The sequence below is a fragment of the Alexandromys fortis genome, unplaced genomic scaffold (assembly GCF_014885135.2).
Source record: "Alexandromys fortis isolate MF-2015 unplaced genomic scaffold, M_Fortis_MF-2015_v1.1 scaffold_137, whole genome shotgun sequence".
Classification (NCBI taxonomy): Eukaryota; Metazoa; Chordata; class Mammalia; order Rodentia; family Cricetidae; genus Alexandromys; species Alexandromys fortis.
In genome coordinates, this window is record NW_026068009.1 from 4,143,634 (window position 1) to 4,163,847 (window position 20,214).

The window sequence follows — 20,214 nt, forward strand, 5'->3', positions numbered from 1 at the left end:
ACTATGCTAATCCTACAGATCCATGAGCATGTGAGATCTTTCCGAATGATATCTTCTACTACAGTTTCTTTCTTCAAAGACTTGAAGTTCTTGTCATATATGTCTTTTACTTGATTGTTTAGAGTTACACCAGAGTATTTTATATTATTTGAGGCTATTGTGAAGGGTGTTGATTCCCCGATTTCTTTTACAATCTGACTATCATTTGTATATAGGAGGGCTACTGATTTTTTTTTTTAATTAACTTTGTATTCAGCAACTACTGTTAAGGTATTTGTCAGCTGTAGGAATCCCTGGTAGAATTTTTTGGGTTGCTTATGTATGCTATCATATTATCTACAAATTGCAATATTTTTACTTCTTCCTTTCCAATTTGTATCCTCTTAATCTTCTTAAGTTGTCTCCTTGCTCTAGCTAGAATTTCAAGTACTATGTTGGATAGATAGGGAGAGAGTATACAGCCTTTTCTTGTTCCTGGTTTTAGTGGAATTTTTAAAAATGTTTCTCCATTTAATTTGGTATTCACAATCTACTTGCTATATATTGCCTTTATTACATTTAAGTATGTGCCTTGTACTTCTTATATCTCCAACAATTTTATACTGAAGGGGTGCTGGAATTTGTCAAAGGCTTTTTAGCAGTAGTGATATGATTGCATGTTTTTTTCTTCTTTCCATTTGTTTATATGGTGGATTACATTAACAGATATGTTGAACTATCCTTGTATCTCCTTGAGGAATCCTATTTGATTATGGTGAATGATCTTTTTGATGTGTTCTTGGATTCAGTTTGCCATATTTTATTGAGTATTTTTGCATTTATGTTCATGAGGGAAATTGGTCTGTAATTGTCTCTCTCTCTCTTTTTTTTTTTTTTGTTGAGTCTTTGTGCAGTTTAGGTACCAGGATGACTGTGGCCTCATAAAATGAATTTGATAACATTCCTTCTGTTTCTATTTTGTGAAATAACTCAAGGAATATTGATATTAGCTCTTTTTTTAAGGTCTGGTAGAATTCTGCCCTAAAACAAGTAACCCTTAAGCCTTTTTGATTGGGAGACTGTTAATGACTGTTTTTATTTCCTTGGGGGTTATTATAAGTCTATTTAAATTGTTTATCTGATCATGATTTTATTTTGGTAAGTGGTGTCTATTGAGAAAATTGTCCGTTTCTTTTAGATTTACCAATTTTGTGGAGTACACTTTTCTAAAGTATGATCTAATTATTGTTTGGATTTACTCAGTTTCTATTCTTATGTCTCCCCTTTTGATTCTGATTTTGTTAATTTAGATATTGTCTCTCTGCCTTTTACTTTGGATAACTGTTTACCTATCTTGTCAATTTTCTCAAAGAACCAACTTGTTGTTTTATTGCTTCTTTGTATCATTCTCTTTGTTCCTATTTTATTTATTTCAGCACTCAATTTGATTATTTTCTGCTGGCTACTCTTGGGTGTGTTTGCTTTTTTTTTAGGTTCTAGAGCTTTTGGGTGTGCTATTAAGTCTTTAGCATGAGAATCTCTAATTTTTTTATGCAAACACTTAGTAATGTCAATTTTCCTGTTAGTACTTCGGTGAGGGAGGTTCTTCTGTCTATGTGTTGCTTTTATTGGTTAATGAATAAAGAAACTGGCTTGGCCTATAGCAAGGTAGAACTTAGTTAAGCAGAGAAAGCTAGGCTGAATGTTGGGAGAAAGAGGAATGTTGGGAGTCAGAGAGAAGCCATGGAGCTGCCACTGAAGACAGACATGCTGAAACTTTTTTGGTAGGCCACAACCTTGTGATACATAGATTAATGGAGATAGGTTAAATTAAGATGTAAGAGTTAGCAAATAAGAAGCTAGAGCTAATGGGCAAAGCAGTGAAACTATATTAAGCAATATAGTTTCTGTGTGATTATTTCAGGTTTGAGCTGCTGAAACCTGGAAAACAAGCAGAGACCTCTTACAACAAATTGGTGTACTAATATGGTCAACTAAAGCCACTTAAAACCTGAGAGAGCTTGAAAAGAAATTCTATTCAGACACAAAAGAACAGAGTTTAGCACAGTTTCTTGGTAGCTACAAATTTTTTTCTAGATAGGTTCGCAGTGAGGAAGGATGCTACAGCTTCTTTAAGAAATGTGCAGTAAAAATTGTGCAGCTTCTTTAAAAATGGTGGCTGTTTGGTTTGCCAGCACACTGGGCTCTGACTTTTTCAGGAGGTCTAGCTATGGAGAATTTAAATGGGGTTCGTGATCAGTGTGCTAGAAATTGCTTAATGGTAACACAGACCTGCTGTGACCCTGTATCTGGAGTGGAGAGAATGGCCCTTAGAGGCAGCAAACATGCCATGTTAGATGGGGCAGAGCCAACAGGCAGGACCACAGAGTCGATCCTAGCCATGCCCACATTAAAAATGAAAAAGAAGAGGAGCTATTGGTCAGAAAATGATTACAGATACTCATTAAAGACAACTTCAAATGGAAAAGACCTCTAAATGGGTCACATTGTTAGATAAATGTACAGAGACTTGAAAGAGAGAAGAAATAAGTATAGACAGTTATAAAAAGAAGTAAATGAGTTTTGAGAAATAAAACAAAGTCTTTAAAGAGACAGAGTACAGACAATCATAGATTAAAAGGAGTAGGATAAATAAGTCACATAAGGATGAAAAATACACAGAGAGTCTGAATTATGTATATTATTATATTTTCTTTGAATTTTTGACTGCAGAGAGACATTAGATTTTGGGGACTGCTAAGCCAAGCCAACATATCGACTTTAAAGGTATCTTGATTTCAAAATTTGGGTCTAAGGACAAATTTTGTCCTGTAGGTCTGTTGTTGTATGTTACTTTGTCTTTTCCCCTTGCAACTTTTAATATTATTTTTTTGTTCAGTATGTTTAGTTTTTGATTTTTATCTGATCCAAATTATTCGGTGCTCTGTAATCATCTTGTACCTTTATAAGCACGTCCTCCTTTAAGTTAGGTAAATTTTCTTCTATGATTTTGTTAAATATATTTTCAAGGTTTTCTAGCTGAGATTCTTTTTCTTCCATTCCAATTATTCTTAGGTTTGATAATCTCATGGTGTTCCAGATTTCCTGGATGTTTTGTATTAAGATTTTTTTTTGGTTTAACATTTTCTTAGGCCAAAAAAATTATTTTTTATTGTATCTTCAACTCCTGAGATTTTTCTCTTCCACCTCTTGTATTCTGTTGGTGATGCTTGTGTCTATGGTTCCTGTAGCTTACCCAGAGTTTACATTTCCTGAATTCTCCCAGCGGTGTTTTCTTTTTGTCTCTATTTAGAGTTTCTTGTCATGAATAGTTTTCTTCACTTGTTTGTTCATTTTTTTTTCTTGCCTTTCTTGGCAATTTTAAGGGATTTGTCAATTTCCTCTATTTTGTTGTTTTCTCAATTTCCTTAGGGAAGTTTTTCACTTCCTCTTTTAGGACCCCTCTCATCTTCCTAAAGTTGTTTTTAAGGTCATTTTCTTGTGCTTCAACGTGTTAGGATGTTCATATCTTACTGTTGAAGTATAGTTTGGCTCTGGTGTACTATATCACCATGGCTGATATTAATTGTATTTTTACACTGGCATTTAGACATATAGGTTTGGGATGATTAATTCTAGTCCTCTATCTCTGAGTTTGTGTTTGTTGGATGGGTGTTTTGTTGCTTACTTCTGATTCCTCTTTGGTTTTCTAGTCTTTGTGGCCTGGTGTAACCCCTGGTTTAATCGAGAGTGGCCTTCTAGAGGTTAGTTTGGCCTTTGGTGCTTCTGACTGGTGTGGCCTGCACCTGCTATTCTGCCTTTACTTGAACAGTTGAAGTCTGATCAAGATGATGTTGGTATTGAACTTTGGCCTTGTGGTGTTAGGAACACTTTTATATCTGAGTCACATCCACAGACAAAAATGTGAGTCCTTATTGCTTCAAAATTTATTATATTTCCATTTTGAACTATTTAGCATGTGCATGAATATTTGTGCTTGCACACTGGAGGTAAGAGCATAATTTGCAGGAGTCAGTTTTCTTCCTCTACCACGTGGAACTTGTAGATTGAGTTCAGTTGTCAGACTTGGTCTCAAGTATTTTTACCTATCAAGTCATCTTGCTGGTCTATTGGTTTTTGTTGTTGTATTTTGTTTTGTTTCAAATAATTTATTTGAAGACACCTAGTAAATGACTGGAGAATGGGAAAGATTACTACATAAAGGTGGATTTATTAATTTCTCATTTTCTAAATTTGAATTTGAGCTGGTTTTGGTGTTAGGTAAGAAATCCCTGTTTCTAGGGAATGTGAACAAACATTTATTGACTGAATAATTTTTTCCTCTTCATTTACAATTGAAATAGTTTGGAAAGATTTTCAATAATTTTATCAGTGGATAATTGACCAAAAGAGTTCGTTCTTTAACTTTCGGGGATTTTTAAAATTATTTTTTCTTATTCATTATTTATTCTTCTTTCATACAATACATCTCTACTATATGTTCCCCTCCCTCTACTCCTTCCAGTCCCCACCCCAAAACATATACTCCTCCCCCTCTCTCCCAGATCTATGCCGTCTCTGGTTCCCTTTAGATTCTGGAGATATCAACTAAATACACCATAATAAGATACAATAAGACAAAGTACAACCCTCATATCAGGACTAGGCCAGGTAACATGGTAGGTGGAAAAGTCCCAAGAACAGGCAAAAGAGTCAGAGACAACCTCATTCCCACTGATAGCATCCCTATGAAAACACCAAACTAACAACCATAACATATTTGCAGAGAACCCAATGCAAACCCATGCAGGCTCCATGGCTGGAGCCTTAGTCTCTGTGATGCCCTTGAGCCCTGTTTATTTGATTTTGTGAGCTGTGTTCTTCTGGTGTCTTTGACCCCTTCTATAATTCTTCCTCCCTTCCTTCTGTATGATTCCCTGAGCTCAAAGGGGAGGGACCTGATGGAGGTCTCCAACTTGGGTCCTCTCTCTGCCTAGTGTTTTGCTGTGGGTCTCTGCATCTGTCTTCATCAGCTGCTGGGGGAAGCCTCTCTGATGCTGATTGGGCTAAGCACTGATTTATGAGAAGAATAGAATACCATTAGGAATCATTTTATTTCCTTTTGTTTTCTACCCTGTTACTGATATAGTTATCCTGAACCTGGGACAATGGAGCCTAAAGATGAGGCAGACTAAAGCCTCATGCAATAGCCATCTGTATTCAGGGAACCAGACAATTTACCTTCTGAGAATATTCTGAGGGTTAAGCTAAATCATATGAGCAAAGTTCACTTGAGTTCGAGCTGTATACAGTCACAAGGGCTGGTTCACAGGAGTTTAATCTGCACACACTTGGGAGGACAACTCATGCTTGGAAACATCTTTGAACAACGGCAGTATGATGATGGGTACTATAAAGCACACTCCACCCTATTTACACCCGAGAGGAGCACAGAAGCACTTTCCAAAAACAACCCAAATTATATGGAACAGACTCTTACAAGACTCTTGCTTGTTTACTTGGAGTTTTCTTTTTGTTTATTTATTTTTAAGTGCTATACACTTCTTTTAAAACATTTTTTATTCATTTTTTTATAGCAATCACCATTTCCTCTCCTGCTTCTTCCATTTACCTCATCTCCTCTCATATCTCCGTGCCTTCTATACCCTCCTTCCAAAAAGTAAGGTGTTCCATGGGGAGTCAACAAAGACTTGCACATTCAGTTAAGGGAGGACGAACCCCTCCCCCTTGTCTCCCCACATCAAGGATGAGCAAGACATTCAAGCATATGGAATGGGCTCTAAAAAGCCAGCTCATGCACCAGGGATAGATCTTGGTCACCCTGTCAGGGGCCCTAGAAACAGACCAGGCTACACAACTATTACTTATATGCAGAGGGCCTTGTTTGGTCCCATGTAGGCTCCCCAGTTGTGCTTAGCTGTGTTCATAGCAGCCTTATTCATAATAACCAGAACATGGAAACAGCTGAAGAATGAATAGAGAAAATGTGGTGCATTTACACGATGGCTTTTCTTATAATCTCTCAGAAATTTTCACACAGTTTCATTCATGAACCATGTTCTGACAATAACCAGATAAACCTATGAAGAGGGTGATTTTCTATATAATAATAATCCAGCATCTATCTCCCAATTTCCTAATTACATATGACCATATGGTGATGGGTGTTATTTAGTTTTTTTTTTTTTTTTGAGTGCTTCTTTGTTTTGTTTTGTTTTCTGAGGTTTTTCTTTACTTTCTGTTCCATTGTCTTCTATAAACCTGCTTTACAACTACTCATGATTTTACTCCTTAAAAGGTCCCCATGAATGAGACCCAGGGCTGCTCTCTCTCTAACCAGACTTAGGAGGCAGTGGCTAACCAGCTCTCAGGTACACCCCAAAGAAAGTCAAACTTAAGTCAAATTTGGCTCACATTGTGGTAGTGGTCTTATCCTTGTCTGGTGGGATTAACATGACTTCTGTAGAGTTTAGGATTCCAGAACCCATGTAAAAGTCAGACAAGATGGGCCATACTCTTCAGCACCCCCACAACAAGAAAGGAGGTGGAGAGAGAACAATTTATTGGAAGCTCACAGGCCAAGATGCACACAAAGAGGCTTGGTAATCCCAATGGTGGGGAGAAGACTACTAGTACAATTTTAGTGAATTTTCAGCAAGTTTGATTTTTATTGGGGTGACCCCAGTGCTGCCCTGCTGCTGCCTCCTAATCAGGCTAAAGAGAGCAGTTCCGAATCCATCTCTGACCCCTACATTATAAGAAGTAAAATCCTGAGTAGTCTTACACAGGGAGACGATATGAAGCAATAAGAAAATAAAAACGTATCTTTAAAAACATCATATGGTCACCCACCAGGTGATTAGGGAAAGGTCAGGCAAGGTCAGAGATGGTAAGGGTATTCTCAAAAGCAAACCAACGGTATGGCTTTGGGAAGGTCAGGTTCCAAAAAACAGAGAACATTTTAAGTCTCAAAGTAAATAGAAACCTTTTTTTCTTTTTAAAGAAAAAGTAAAAATGATGTCAGGCAGGTTCCTCACTTACAGAATGAAGGCATTACTTAATAACATTGGCACCATTTATATGGCTGAAGTTTTAATATTTAAAATTGAGTGGATATAAAAGTAATGAATGATTGAATGAGATATTTTGATTTTCTTTTTCTTTCTTTCTTTATTAGTAGAGAAGTAGAATAAATCTAGAAAGACAAATGGATATTTAGAAGAGGCTTTGATATTTGTTTGACTTAAATCTTACAGTTTTATTTCTTTTTCAGTTTTCTTCTCTCCCACCTCATGGATGGACTTGATGAGGGATTGCTTAACTCTTGAACATCGTGTTCTCTATCAGACAACTGCAGACAGCTGTATGGTCACTCAGTGACTGCTTCAAGGAAGTGGCCTGGGATGTATGGACTGCCATTCCCTAGGGAAGCAGAAAGGAAGAGCAGAACAAAGGAGAAAATCAGCTGTTGGACCCAAAAAGGATTTAATCACTGACAATGCCATCAATTAGGGACAGTTGCTGAGCCTTCCAGTCAGGAGTCCGCCCATCCTGCTGCTTCTTTTGGAATAGTGATTTGATAAAAACTATTTTGGGAAGGAATGTCCACAGAATATAAGCATCTTCAGCTCCCAAGTTTCCTCTGAGTAACTGGTCAACAGGTGTCAGAAGAGCCTGTGGCAGAAACATTCCAGACCCACTGTCACTGTTCTAACTTTACATACACTTTGGTGGCATAGTTTAAATGCATTGCTTCTTAAACAAGGAAGCATTTTATTTGTTTCTTCAGGAAGAAAGGAAAGCAAATAAAGTGTCCACACAACAGCCTCTCCTTAGGAACACATACGAATATACTGGGACTTTTGTTTCTGATTTTTAAGTTGAATATTGAAGTTATGACTACACCATTAAAATCTACACAAATTTTGTACAACATGGGGTCTCTGTGGAAGTAAAGATGTTGAAATATCTTCATTTGAACCACACACGGGACTACTTGACTTTCTCCAAACTTGTTACAGATGCAGATTAAATAATATTAAACTTTTTATTTTAATAACAGCACATGCAGGATAAGCTCCTGAAATGACAATCAGTTCAAAGTCAGAAAACATGCAAATGCAAAACAATATGGTAGGATGTTATTAAGCTCTTCAGGGATTACAGACCTAGTGATCAGAAGTGGTTGGTCTCACAGTATCTTTATTCAATGGTTTAATTTGCCATGCTCTGAATGTGCAGAGAACAGTTGTTCTTCACAGTGCACTGTTACCACTTTAACTTAGCATGGACCATAAGTCCTTATGTCTAATACCCCAGTATTCTTCTGTATGAAGAATATTGTTCTGTATGATCAGATGTCTTGCCAGATGCTGACATCATGAAACAGTACTACAAGACCTTCAAAACTATGAGAAACTTGTTATTATATATTTGACTAACACATTAACTGTATCTCTGTTTCAGTTTATCTTATCTGTATAGGGAGCTAAGGGGGCCTTGAATAAATGGGTATAGAGCAAAGTCTTGAGTGAATGTGTTATGCTCACATTGGGACAACCATATCAAAGACCACTGTCTCAGACCCAAGAGAATGGCAAAGCACTGACTGGCTCAGGCTCAGAGGGATGACAGTATCTTCCTCTGGTCTGAGTGTGAATGTGGACAGTGTGTGCAAGTGGTAGTGTTGACAAACAATTGACGAGTGAGTGCAAAATTTACAACTGCAGTTTCCTCCTTCTAGTTTACAGCCGAGATTGCTCACCTTCAGAGACCTCCTACCAACCCACTAAGACAGAGGAATAACCCTGTAATACACCTAATAAACATTCTGTGTTCTGGATTCTGCACCTGTTTCTGTGTCTGTCCTTTCATTCACTTGCCATCTCTAGTCGGGGTTTCGGAACCATCCAGGGTGTGGTCTGCTACCTCTGAAGGAACACAAAGCACCTTTAGCAGATATTCAGCAACCTGTTATCGTACCCGGATGCTCAGGCAAAATCATCGGATCCACCCTTCCCTGTATGTGCGCATAACGATATTGCCCCAATGACTTCCTCGTTTAACAGCCTTAGTTGGAAACATCCTTAGAGGACACATGAGTATCTCCAAACACACTTAAAAGTGTCTGTAGTTTCACACATGTCTTAGCTGGGGTTTCAGCTGCTGTGATGGAACAGTCTGAGCAAAACAACTTCGAGAGAAAAAGGGTTTATTTCACTTTGTCTAAAAGCAAGTTATTATTGAAGGCAGTCAGAGTAGGAACCTGGAGACAGGAACTGATGCAGAGGTGATGAAAGAGTTTGACTGACTGGCCTGTTCCTCATGGCTTGCCCAACCTGCTTTCTTGTAAGACCCCGGAATTCCAGCCCAGGGGTGGCACTACCCACAGTGGGCTGGGCCCTCCCCCATCCATCTCTGATTAAGAACATTCACTGTTAAGTTTTCCTGGAGCCAGGTCTTCTGGGGGCATTTTCTCAGTTGAAGTTCCCTCCTCTCAGATTGTGTCAAGTTGATATAAAACTAACCAGCACAACACATAGGTGCAAGGTCCTGTCACACTAGCTAAATCTCTGAGAGTCATTTGCTGGCGAGAAGGGCAGCTTCATTTCTGCTGTCCTCAAGATCTAACTGTTGTCTGTCTTGGCACCCATAGTACAGAAGTCAAGCACTGTCTAGTTGTTTGAGGCTTGGAGAAATTATGCTCCATCTTTGCAAATCTTATTTTTCTTACACCAGTTGTAAAACAGTTCACCTTACATGAGGCCCTGTCCAATCAAATGTAATGAAAAATGACTAAACTGAAACCAGTGAGCACTGCAGTTAGTGCCTTCAGAGAATCTGTCACGGAAATGCTCTGAGGACTCACTGAAATACAACAGAACTTGGTCATGGATTTCTGATACAAAATAGGACCTTAGTCAGCCAAGTACTACATCTTCTTGAGGGACATTGATTGCTTATGGACTAGATAACCCTGCACAACGGTTTTACAGATCACATATATGGAACCTTTTTTAGACACTTGCCTGTGGTATTTATGAATAATTAATTTGATGGCATACAAATCTGGTCATTTCCCTTAATGGTCAGGTATTGAAAATGGACTTATTTGGAGTATCAAAATGTAGGTAATTATAGAGAGAAGACATAAGGCAGAAATGGTTGACTCTGTTAAGCAGAGGAAGGTTGAAATGTTAGCTAAGGAAGTTCACCCTGACTAGACAAACACTCAAGAATTCAAAGAGGCTAAAGTTTTGAAAACTATAATAAATATAGTTAATTTCTTATAAATTACCCAGGGTATGACATGTTATTAAAGTCACAAAAAGAATACTAGGACTAGAAAACTGAAGGGTATGAATAAAAGTTTACTAAGTTCCCACCTGACAAATCTGAAGTCACTAAAAGTCAAAACAACCATGGGATAAACAGCACTTGCTGACCCCAAATGCCCACGAAGAAAACCCGAAAGGATAACAACAGCATACAAGTTTAATCAAAAAATAAATAAAAATAAAATAATTGCTCTATTAGCTTGAAGAAATTTCAGTTCTAGAATGAAAAGCATTTGTCAGTTCAGGTAATTGCAAATCCTGTAAACAAAGTTTTGAATTATGTCAAGTTTGGAATCTTAGCACCACTTATTGCCTTAATATCACTTTAATTCTCATTTATCTCATATATAAAGCAACCCAGAAGTACCCATCTTGTAAAATTGTGGTAACAATATAATAAATACAAGGATATCCTCAGATCACTGAGCTCATAGTAGCCTCCTTTGTTGTAAGAGTGTGTTAGTTTTGTTACGAGCAAGTAAGTTATGTTTTTCCTACTACATTAGCTTACAGGGAGGGAGGGAGAGAAGGACTGAGGGACAGAAGGAAGAAAAAAATCAAGGCAGAAATAAAAATAACTAGATTCCAATTTCAGTCTGTTTAGTGGTGTTTATTGGTTGAAGAAGATCCCACACAGATTAATCACAGGCTTCAGTAATAAACTCAAGCGTTCTCAAGTTCCTTCCTGCTTCCCCTTTAATGCCTTTAGCTTACCGGTGGGGGCAGAGGGCACCCACCACACCTGGTCTTCTGCTTCTTTGGCCTCTCCACTGTTGCATTGCCTAGACATCCTCAGATTTCTCTGTCAGGGTTCTCTCCACACTTACCTCAAGAGTCCCAAAGCCTCAGTTTTCCCTGTCTGACAGTCCTGACTTTATAGAAGTATGCTAAATGCTGCATTTCCCAAGTTGGCTTCTCCAATAGGATTGGTGAAGAGTGGAAATCAAAAATTTAGGCTTCTGGGCGGAGAACGGAAACTGAAACTATTCTTCAGGCATAAAAGGCAGCCTGGTGGCTTGGAAGCTTCCTCTTTGAGGAGGTAGCAGAGCCCAGGTCTCCCTGGAGCATCCATCCTCTCTCTCCATTGTCCTCTCTGGGTTCCTGCAGAGCAGTTCTGCTGTTCTCAGCAAGCAGCAGGTCCGGGTTCCAGGTCTGGGGGTCTGGGTTTCATGGCGGTCGGGGTGTGGTGGGGTGTGGTGGGGATATGATTCTCTGAGGGTCAGGGGCTGACAGCTCTTGTCAAGGTTAGCTGTGTCCGGAAGGAGGGGCTGCTGGAGGCTCGAGGGGACAGGACTAGGACCCGCCTACCCAGAAGACAGAGCTGGGCAGACAGTGGTGAGCCAGGAGGGAAGAAGAAGACATGGGGCCCAGGCTCTTAAACTCTCTTCGTCATAATGGGGATCTCGGGGAGGAATCAATAAGTAGGAACATCTGATGGGTGCACAGTCAGTAGAAGTCGGGCACTGGCATCAGCGGTCTTTCTCCTGGGTGCAGAATCGGGAGCCCTACTCCAGACTTGCCTAGCTGGAAGCTGAATGGGAACAAGAACCCAGATGAATTCTAGGCCTTCTTACATTTCAGTGGCTAAAACAATTTATGCTTTATTGCAATAATCTCCCATCCTCTAGCATGCTTCCTTTTTAAAGGCTATCTTCCTGTGCAGCCTGGCACTTAGGAGTCCAGCCCTCCTGCCTCAGTCTCCCTGTTCTATTCACCTAAGATTTAACGTGCTCATGTGCAAGGAACAGGTATTAGTTTTCTGTTTCCGTATAACTAACTAGCACACTCTCGATGGCTTTAAACCAAACGAATGTATTAGTTTACCGATCCTGGGCAGGCTCAGGCTAACCGCTTTTGCACAACCTGGTGTTACTTCAGCCTGAATTGAAGGTCTCTGCCAGGGCTGGGCAATTCTGCCAGACCCTGGGTGCTCATTCTGGCCGCTTGAAGTCAGTAAGAGGAGTGGAGTTCCCCGTTTTCTTGCAAGTTGTTGAATGCCAGTCGGTGGTTCAGTGTCTAAAACTCCATTATCGCTCCTCACAAGTGGCAGTGCCTTACAAGCCTATAGGGGACTTTCTGTTATCTGTAGCCTAGTGGCTAGAGAGACTGTCCTGTTAAGAAGGGTGGTACGGGCCGGGCGGTGGTGGTGAACACCTTTAATACAATGTTCTATCGGGAACTCACCAAGGCCAGCTGGCCTGGATCTGAAAAAGCCTGGGATAAAACCGGACTTGCTGAACATAGCAGACAAGGAGGACTACTGAGAACTCAAGAACAATGGCAATGAATTTTTTGATCCTACTGCACGCATTGGCTTTGTGGGAGCTTAGGCAGTTTGAATGCTCACCTTACTAGACCTGGATGGAGGTGGGTGGTCCTTGGACTTCCCACAGGGCAGGGAACCCTGATTGCTCTGGGCTGACGAGGGAGGGGGACTTGATTGGGGGAGGGGGAGGGAAAGGGGAGGCGGCGGTGGGGAAGAGACAGAAATCTTTAATAAATAAATAAATTAATTAATTAAAAAAAGAAAAAGCAAAAAGACAGAGTGAAAGAAAGACACACAAAGGAACGAGAGAGTAAACGAAAGATGTAAAATATGAAAATCACGTCCGTGCTTTTAAAGACTGTGTAACTAAGAAAAATATTTAAAAAAAAACCCTAGATTTAAAAAAAATACCAAAAATTGGGACACACAGGCAGGAAGATCTCCATGCCTTACAAGCCTATAGAGGACTTTCTGTGTTATCTGTAGCCTAGTCTCTAAAGAAACTGTCCTGTTAAGAAGGGTGGTGGGGGCTGGGCGGTGGTGGTGCACACCTTTAATCCGCACAATTGGGGCACAGAGGCAGGAGGATCTCCCTGAGTTTGAGGCCAGCCTGGTCTACAAGAGCTACTTCCAGGTACACAGAAACATTTCTCGAAATACAAAAATAAACCAACACAAACAAACAGAAAAACAGCAACAAGAAGAAGAAGAGTGCTCAACGGGAAGGAAGGAAGGAAGGAAGGAAGGAAGGAAGGAAGGAAGGAAGGAAGGAAGGAAGGAAGGAAGGAAGTTAGTTCTGCAAGGCAGTGTAGCAAAGTGGCAGAGGCTTGGTGACATCTTAAAATCTGACCCACCGGGGGTGAATCAGTTCTTCTCCAGGCAGTTTTGTTGTTGTTGTTGTTTGTTTGTTTGTTTTGCTTTGCTTTTTGGTGTTTTGAGACATGGTTTCTCTTTGCAGCTTTGAAAACAATCCTGGAACTTGTTCTGTAGTCCAGGAGAGCCTTGAACTCACAGAGATTCTTTTGCCTCTGCCTCTTGAGGCTAAGGACTGAGGTTAAAAGGTCTGCACCACCATCATCTGGCTCTCCACACCTCTTCTGTCAGCAGCTCCAACATTCTGTTCCAATACTCATGATTTCTTTTACTTTTCTGCATCTCTTCCTCTCCCCTCCCTTTCTCTCTTCTCCTCATTCTCCCCCACTTTTTTCCTCTTATTATTTTATTCAAGATTTCTCCAAGCATAATACAAATATAATCGTGACAATGCTGAATTTAGATGATATGCCTTTTGAATTTCTTCTCTCCCACTATAATTTATAGGACTGGAGTTATATGTGTAGCGTCCTGGAGACACATCCAATTCTTGTTGTGTCATTAATATGTCTCTGTTCTCTTCATGACCTGTAAATTGTCATTATGGCTAGAGTTCTGATCAAATTCTGGGTTGGCTTTCTGGGGGAGAAAGGGAGAATAGGTTACTCACATCCGTCTGTGAGAAGACATTGGCCTCTATATGTGTTCTACTGTTATCAGGATCTGTTCCTGCCCGGGAGTTATAAAATGGAGGCACACTACTTATCCCCCCCCCGCCCCCGTTTATTAGCTGGGTCAATTTTAGGAAACAGACTGTCTTTTAGAGTGCTTACTGACTTGATGATATAATCCTTTTCAGGAAGACAGCTACCAACAACTTAGTTTTAGAAATTGATTTTGATACATTATCTTTAGATACTGTCTCTACTTTGTGGAGGAGAAGGCACTTAGCATCCTTCCTCCCTTTGCTTTTAGGGTCCTTTAACAATCCTCTCGATTTGGTTGCTCTCTCTACAGTAAATCAAGGTCTAGGATGTTTTGAAGGATTTTGTGATGATTCTTGTGCTTTGTTTCCAGAGTGAGTTAAAAGTGAAAAACCAGTATATAGTGTTCAGATTTTTTTTATAATCTGTGCATGGTGTGTGTGCATGGTATGTGTGTGTGTGGTGTGTGTGTGTGGGGGGGGGTGTGGTATATGGAAATGTGCATGTGAGTGCAAATGTCAGAGGCATTGGATCCCCTGGAGCTGGAGTTGCAGGCACTTGTCAGCCTCTGCTGAGGAACAAAACTCGGCTCCTCTACAACAGCAGTGCACAGTCTTGATTATCTTGTCATCTGTCTTCTTTCTAGCCCCTATGCACATATTTCTTAAAGGCACAGTGTGCCTGTGGAGATCAGGGGACAACTTGCAGGACTTTCTTCTCTTCCTGTATCCTGCAGGTTTCGAGGATGGAGCACAGGTCATCGGGTTGTGTTCCAGGCATGCACCTTCACCCACTAAGCAATTTTTATTAGCTCATTTATGGAAATATTATTTATTATAGAGGCAATCTTCTTGTTTGACTGGAAAATGGAGTTTGTATCTTTGTGGCTACTACCACAAATAGACTTGCTGCATTTAAACTACGTGCATAGCTCCACTGAATCTTTTATCTTGTATGTTTTTTTCTGAGTATTATCTTGTCCATTTCCATTCTTCCTTTAAAAAATATAATTTAAGATATGGAGTTGCTGAAATTTCTCAGTTTTTAAGGACAAATTATATCTTTTTGAACTTAAATGGACGTTTGATGCAGAATTATGGCTTTATGACATTATCTTTAGAAATTAGAAAATGTTTTTTTTTCTCATCAAAATATCCACCAATATTGCATACTTTTATTCTCTTGAGTGGCCTAGAAGGCACACTTAAAACAAATATTTTTATACTTGTTTATACAAGTACATATACATTTGTTTTTTCAGAGGACCTAAGTTCAATTCCCAGGTAACCACATGGTGGCTCACAACCAACTGTAATAAGATCTGGTGCCCTCTCCTGACCTGTATGTATACAGAACACTATATACATAATTAAATAGTTTTTTAAAAGAAAAAAAGGGACTTAAAACCTAGGTGTTCTATCAGCAATATGGGTATCTCTGTTCACTTCATTTTTGTTGCTTTTTGTTTTAATTTTTCTTGTTATTTTGTGGCTTGTCTTTTTTCCTCAATACTTGGAGAAGCTTTCCAACGGATTGTTTTGAAGATCTGTTCTAACAATGAATATTTCTTTGAAACTACATACTTGACCAATTTTATTTCCATCCACTTTAGTTTCCTAATCTGACATTTGTTTTCATAGAATTTTTCTCTATTTTTATCTGCCTTATTTTCTCTTCTATCATCTAAGAATTTTCCATATTTTAATCCTCAGATGATTAACCCTGCAGAGGGCCACTTTCATGTTTCTTTTATTGGAGGTTCTTTTTTATCCCATGTTGTAGAAGAGAACATACACATGCATGTTACTGGCAGCATTCCATGTACAAATTTCTGTTAAAGTCTTGCATGGTCTGAGTGAATGTTCGAGCCCAGGTAATTCCTGAAGGAGTACAGGGTTGATCCTTGTAGACACTAACTAGATTCAGTGTCCCAAGAGGGCCTGTAGTAGTGGGGCTGGAGTGAGCTCTGGGATGACTTTCTGCCTTGATCTGTGGTCTGTATCTATGAGGCCTGCTGGCTGGAGATGAGAAATAAAGCAGCTTGCTTTTAGGGTGATAAGTAGCTGCCTTTCCTATCACCAGCTCAGGATGAAACACCCCTAGAACAAACTGCAGAAATACACATGTTTATGTACACAGGAATCCCATAAAATACAAAACCAGAAGCCATATTATATGTTAAGGACCTGTAGGATAGGAAATAAAATGCTCTGACTCAACACCATGAGACAAAGTGCTCCAAAGATGCCTTGAGTTTCTGTTGGCTGTCTACTGCTGGATGTGAGGCTTAGCCTTAAGAATGGATTGCCTCCCCTTTGACTCCCTTTGTGGAAATTAATATTTCATTCACAAATGACTACCTATTAGGAGTTGCTTTGAGGTTAGGGATGGGGGCATGTGTTCTCTTCTTTCAGCTCTAGGACCCCATCTGGTGCTGACTCATGCAGGCCCTTTTGCATTCTTCCACAGTCTTAGTTTATGTTTGCACGAGTCCTGTTGTGTCTAGAAGGCCTTGGCTCCTTGGTGTCCTCTGTCCCTTCTGACTCTTACACTCTTTAAATGTTTCTTAGTCATTTGAGTTTCTGCTTTTTGTAAAGTTTGTTTAGATCTATGCTCATATTTAATTTTTGTTCTTTGTTTTCTTGATGGTCAGTATGTTTTGTATCTCTATGAAATTGGATATTAGCTCTCTAGTGAAGGTGTAAAGAACATTTTTCCATTCTGTAGGCCTCCTCTTTAATGGTGGTGTACTTTGCCCAAAAGAAACCTTTCAGTTTTATGAGGTTCCATTTATTAATTGTTGTTCTTAATTTCTGTGTTATCTGTAGTAATAGGAGTGGCGGGGCTGCATCCCCAGCACCCCAGCTGCCTGCTAGCTTATGCCCCAAAAAAATTACATGGACACTGTATTCTTTTAAACACTGCTTGGCCCATTATATCTAGCCTCTTCTCGGCTAACTCTCGCACCTGGACTAGCCCATTTCTAATAATGTTTGTAGCACCCCAAGGTGCGCTTACAGGAAAGATTCTAGCCTCCGTCCATCCTGGTCGGAGCTTCATCGTGTGTGGCTGCCTCTGAGAGCAGAGCTATTGCGTCTGCCCTGGAGAGGGGAGCATGGCCTCTTTGCTCACTTCCTCTTCCGCCCAGCAATATATTCTGTTTAATTTTCCCACCTATGTTTTAACCTATTAGGGCCAAGCAGTTTTTTTATTACATAACCAATGACCTTCCTCCATCAGTTATCAGTATTTTGTCTCCTGTGCCAATGAGTTTAAGACTCTTCCTTATGTTCTCTCTATCAGATTCAGGTTGCCTGGCCCTATGCTGAGATCTTTGATCCATTTGAACTGAGTTTTGTGTATGGTAATACGTATAAAACTATTTGGATTCTTCATCATGCAGCCATACAATTTGACCAGCATTATTTGTTGAAGATACATATTTATTGTTTTCTTTTGATTTTAGCCCTGACTTTGATGCCAATTTCTGTCTTTTTCTGGGTAATTTTTTTTTTTTGAGACAGGGTTTCTCTGTGGCTTTGGAGCCTGACCTTCCTCAGTTGCCTAAGTGCTGGGATTGAAGGCTTGTGCCACCCCCGCCAGGCATTTTATTTTTCTTCTTCTTTTGATCTTACATTATTTATTCCTTATATTTTCTTGAATGTAGTTAGTCTTTTCAGGTTGAATTTTTCTTTCTAGACCATTTTTAGGTCTGACTCTGTAGATAGATATTCTTAATTTTTTTTTTCCTGGAATGTCGTTCTTTCTTCATTCATTCTGACTGAATGTTTTGCTGAGTGAAGTCTGGGCTGGCATCTGTGGTGTCTTAGAGTTTGTAGACCACCTGTCCAGGCTGCTCTCCTTTGAAGAGTCTTCATTGAGAAGTTAGGCATTGTTTAAATAGGTCTGTCGTCATCTATTATTTGGTCTTTTACCATTTCAACTTTTAATTCCCTTTCTTAGTTCTGTATGTTTAGTGTTTTGATTGTGTGACAATGAAAATTTCTTTTTTGGTTCAGTCTATTTGCTGTTCTGTAAGCTTCTTGTACCTTGATAGGGACTTCCTTTTTTAGGTTGGGGGAATTTTCTTCTATGATTTTGTTGTTAGTATTGTCTGTACCACTGACCTAGATTTCCACTCCTTCCTCTGTTCCTATAGTTCATGTATTTTGAGTTTTTATAGTGTTCCAGATTTCTGGATATTTTATGGCTAGATTCTTCTAGATTTAGCGTTTCTTCGACCAAGTACCCATTTCTTCTGTCTTGACTTCAAAGAGAAATTCTTTTCCATCTCTTGCATTCTGTCAGTGAAGCTTGTCTCTGAGGTTTTTCTTTGAGTTCCTAAATCTCTTAGTTCCAGTTTTTCCTCGGTTTTGGTTTCCTTATTGATTCTATTTCCACTTGCATGTCTTGATCTGTTTTTTTTTTCCATTTCCTTTTACTGTCTATGTTTTCATAGATTTCTTTAATCAATCTACTCATTTCCTCTTTAAGGACCTCTAACATATTCATTAGACCTATTTTTAAGTCTGTGACTTGTGCTTCTGCTATATCGCATTTCTCAGGACCTACTCTAGTAGGGTTGTCAGACTCTAGTAGAGACATATTGTCCTGGCTGTTATTGATTGTGCTTTTACACTGGCTTCTAGGCCAGTTTTGGGTGACTGTACTTTTAGCTACTGATATGTGGTCCCATCTTTTTTTGGGTGGTTGTTCCATTCCTTGCATCCTGTCGCCCTCTCCAGGTGGAGGCTGTATGTTGCCTGATAAGAAATTCTTCTGAGATCCTGCCTAGTGTGGCCACTGGAGGTCCAAGCTAGAATGAGTTTCTTGGTTTTGTGAGCTGACACTTAGGGATGAAAATGGGCTGGGGAATGGGCTAGTGGAGTCCACAGGAGGAAGGAAAGCAGGGTATGCCACACAGATCTGCTCAGTGCTCTGGGGATGGGGCAGCGGGGCAGGGAGGGAACATCTTTCAGTCTGCTACAGAGCTGGGGCTGAGACTGGGGAACTGGATTTGGAGCAAAGAAATGAGAGTGAAGGTTTGAAGATTTCATAGCTGCTTCCCTGTCCAGCATAGCTGTATATATAATTTTTTAAATCAATATTCTGATGCTACAGGTCAGGGCCCAAAAGTGAGCTTCATGCCCATCTTGTACTTGAACTGGATACCCATTTAATTATTTTCTTTGTTCTAGAAAAGAGTTTGCTATTTCCTCCAGGTCTTCAGAAGAACTACAGTGTTAACACAAAAAAATTTTTTTTGGTTCTCTGGGTATTTCTTTCCCTTCTCACCTGTACAAGGTCATCAGAATCTCTGCTATCTTGGCCTGCTCTTGCAGGAGTGCAACATTCTACATCTCTCAGAGTCATGTGAGACCCAGGGGAAGAAAATATGTTAGAATCTTAAACCCAGAAGTTGTTCATAGGGACAGTAACAGCCGTGGAGTGCTGCTGACTGTGGGTTATTCTTAATTTGTTGCGTTATGTTCTAAGTGAGATTTAGAATCTCTTCTTTCTCAAAACAGTTGGTAAATTTGCTTGCTATGATGTTCTTATGAGCACGTAAAGTAAAAATGTTAGTAAGTAGGAGAGTAGGATGGAATGTGAAGAGGGTGCATTTTTCACTAAAATGATAGCTCAAAATAAAAGAGGGTTTCTTTAAAAATAAATAGGGATTTAGTCACAGAGAAAAATACCATTTTGGCCTTGGGTAAAGACTAGAGTATCCCAAGATGGAAGAGGAGACCTGAGGGCAATATCGGAAGGTTCTCTTGACTTCACAGGAGAACCAACAAAGTCGCAAAGACTTTGTGGAGGATGAAATTCCTAAAGTCAAGTTTTGGTTCGTTTTATAAAGCTAGAAAACAGTCCTCTTTTAAAAATTAGGTTAAGTTATGGATCTTCTCTGCTAAGAAGACATTTAAAAAATCAGATTTTATGGTTAATCGAGATGATCATGTTTTTGTTTTCAGACATTTTAGGAAAGTGACATTAAAGAAGTCAAGTTTATTTAAGTATCTGTTCTTAAAATCTTTTAAATGGGGCCAATGAAGTGACTCAGCAGATAAGGGCACTAGCTACCAAGTGTGAA

At 39.5% G+C, this 20,214-nt stretch overlaps 1 protein-coding gene and 1 long non-coding RNA gene across 22 annotated transcripts in view; one reads left to right on the forward strand and one right to left on the reverse strand.

Annotated features, from left to right (window-relative positions):
• Window positions 1-7,399: 7,399 nt before the first annotated feature.
• Window positions 7,400-20,214, reverse strand: part of LOC126513434 (uncharacterized) — a 153,544-nt gene continuing 140,729 nt past the window's right edge. The window contains exons 1-3 of one of the 2 annotated variants that reach the window (XR_007595345.1): window positions 11,052-11,097; window positions 8,851-8,930; window positions 7,400-7,422 (exon numbers count right to left, since the gene is read on the reverse strand). This is a non-coding gene — a long non-coding RNA (uncharacterized lncRNA). Of the gene's footprint in view, window positions 7,423-8,850; window positions 8,931-11,051; window positions 11,098-20,214 lie in introns of those variants that run through there. The other variant, XR_007595346.1, reaches the window with a different exon arrangement.
• LOC126513430 (probable ATP-dependent RNA helicase DDX60) overlaps window positions 11,182-20,214 on the forward strand; it is a 479,040-nt gene continuing 470,007 nt past the window's right edge. For 13 of the 20 annotated variants that reach the window (XR_007595338.1, XR_007595340.1, XR_007595335.1 and 10 more), the window contains exon 1: window positions 11,182-11,474. The gene's annotated coding sequence lies outside the window, so the exon portion shown is untranslated. Of the gene's footprint in view, window positions 11,488-20,214 lie in introns of all 20 variants that reach the window. The other 7 variants (XM_050161797.1, XM_050161798.1, XM_050161800.1 and 4 more) reach the window with 6 other exon arrangements.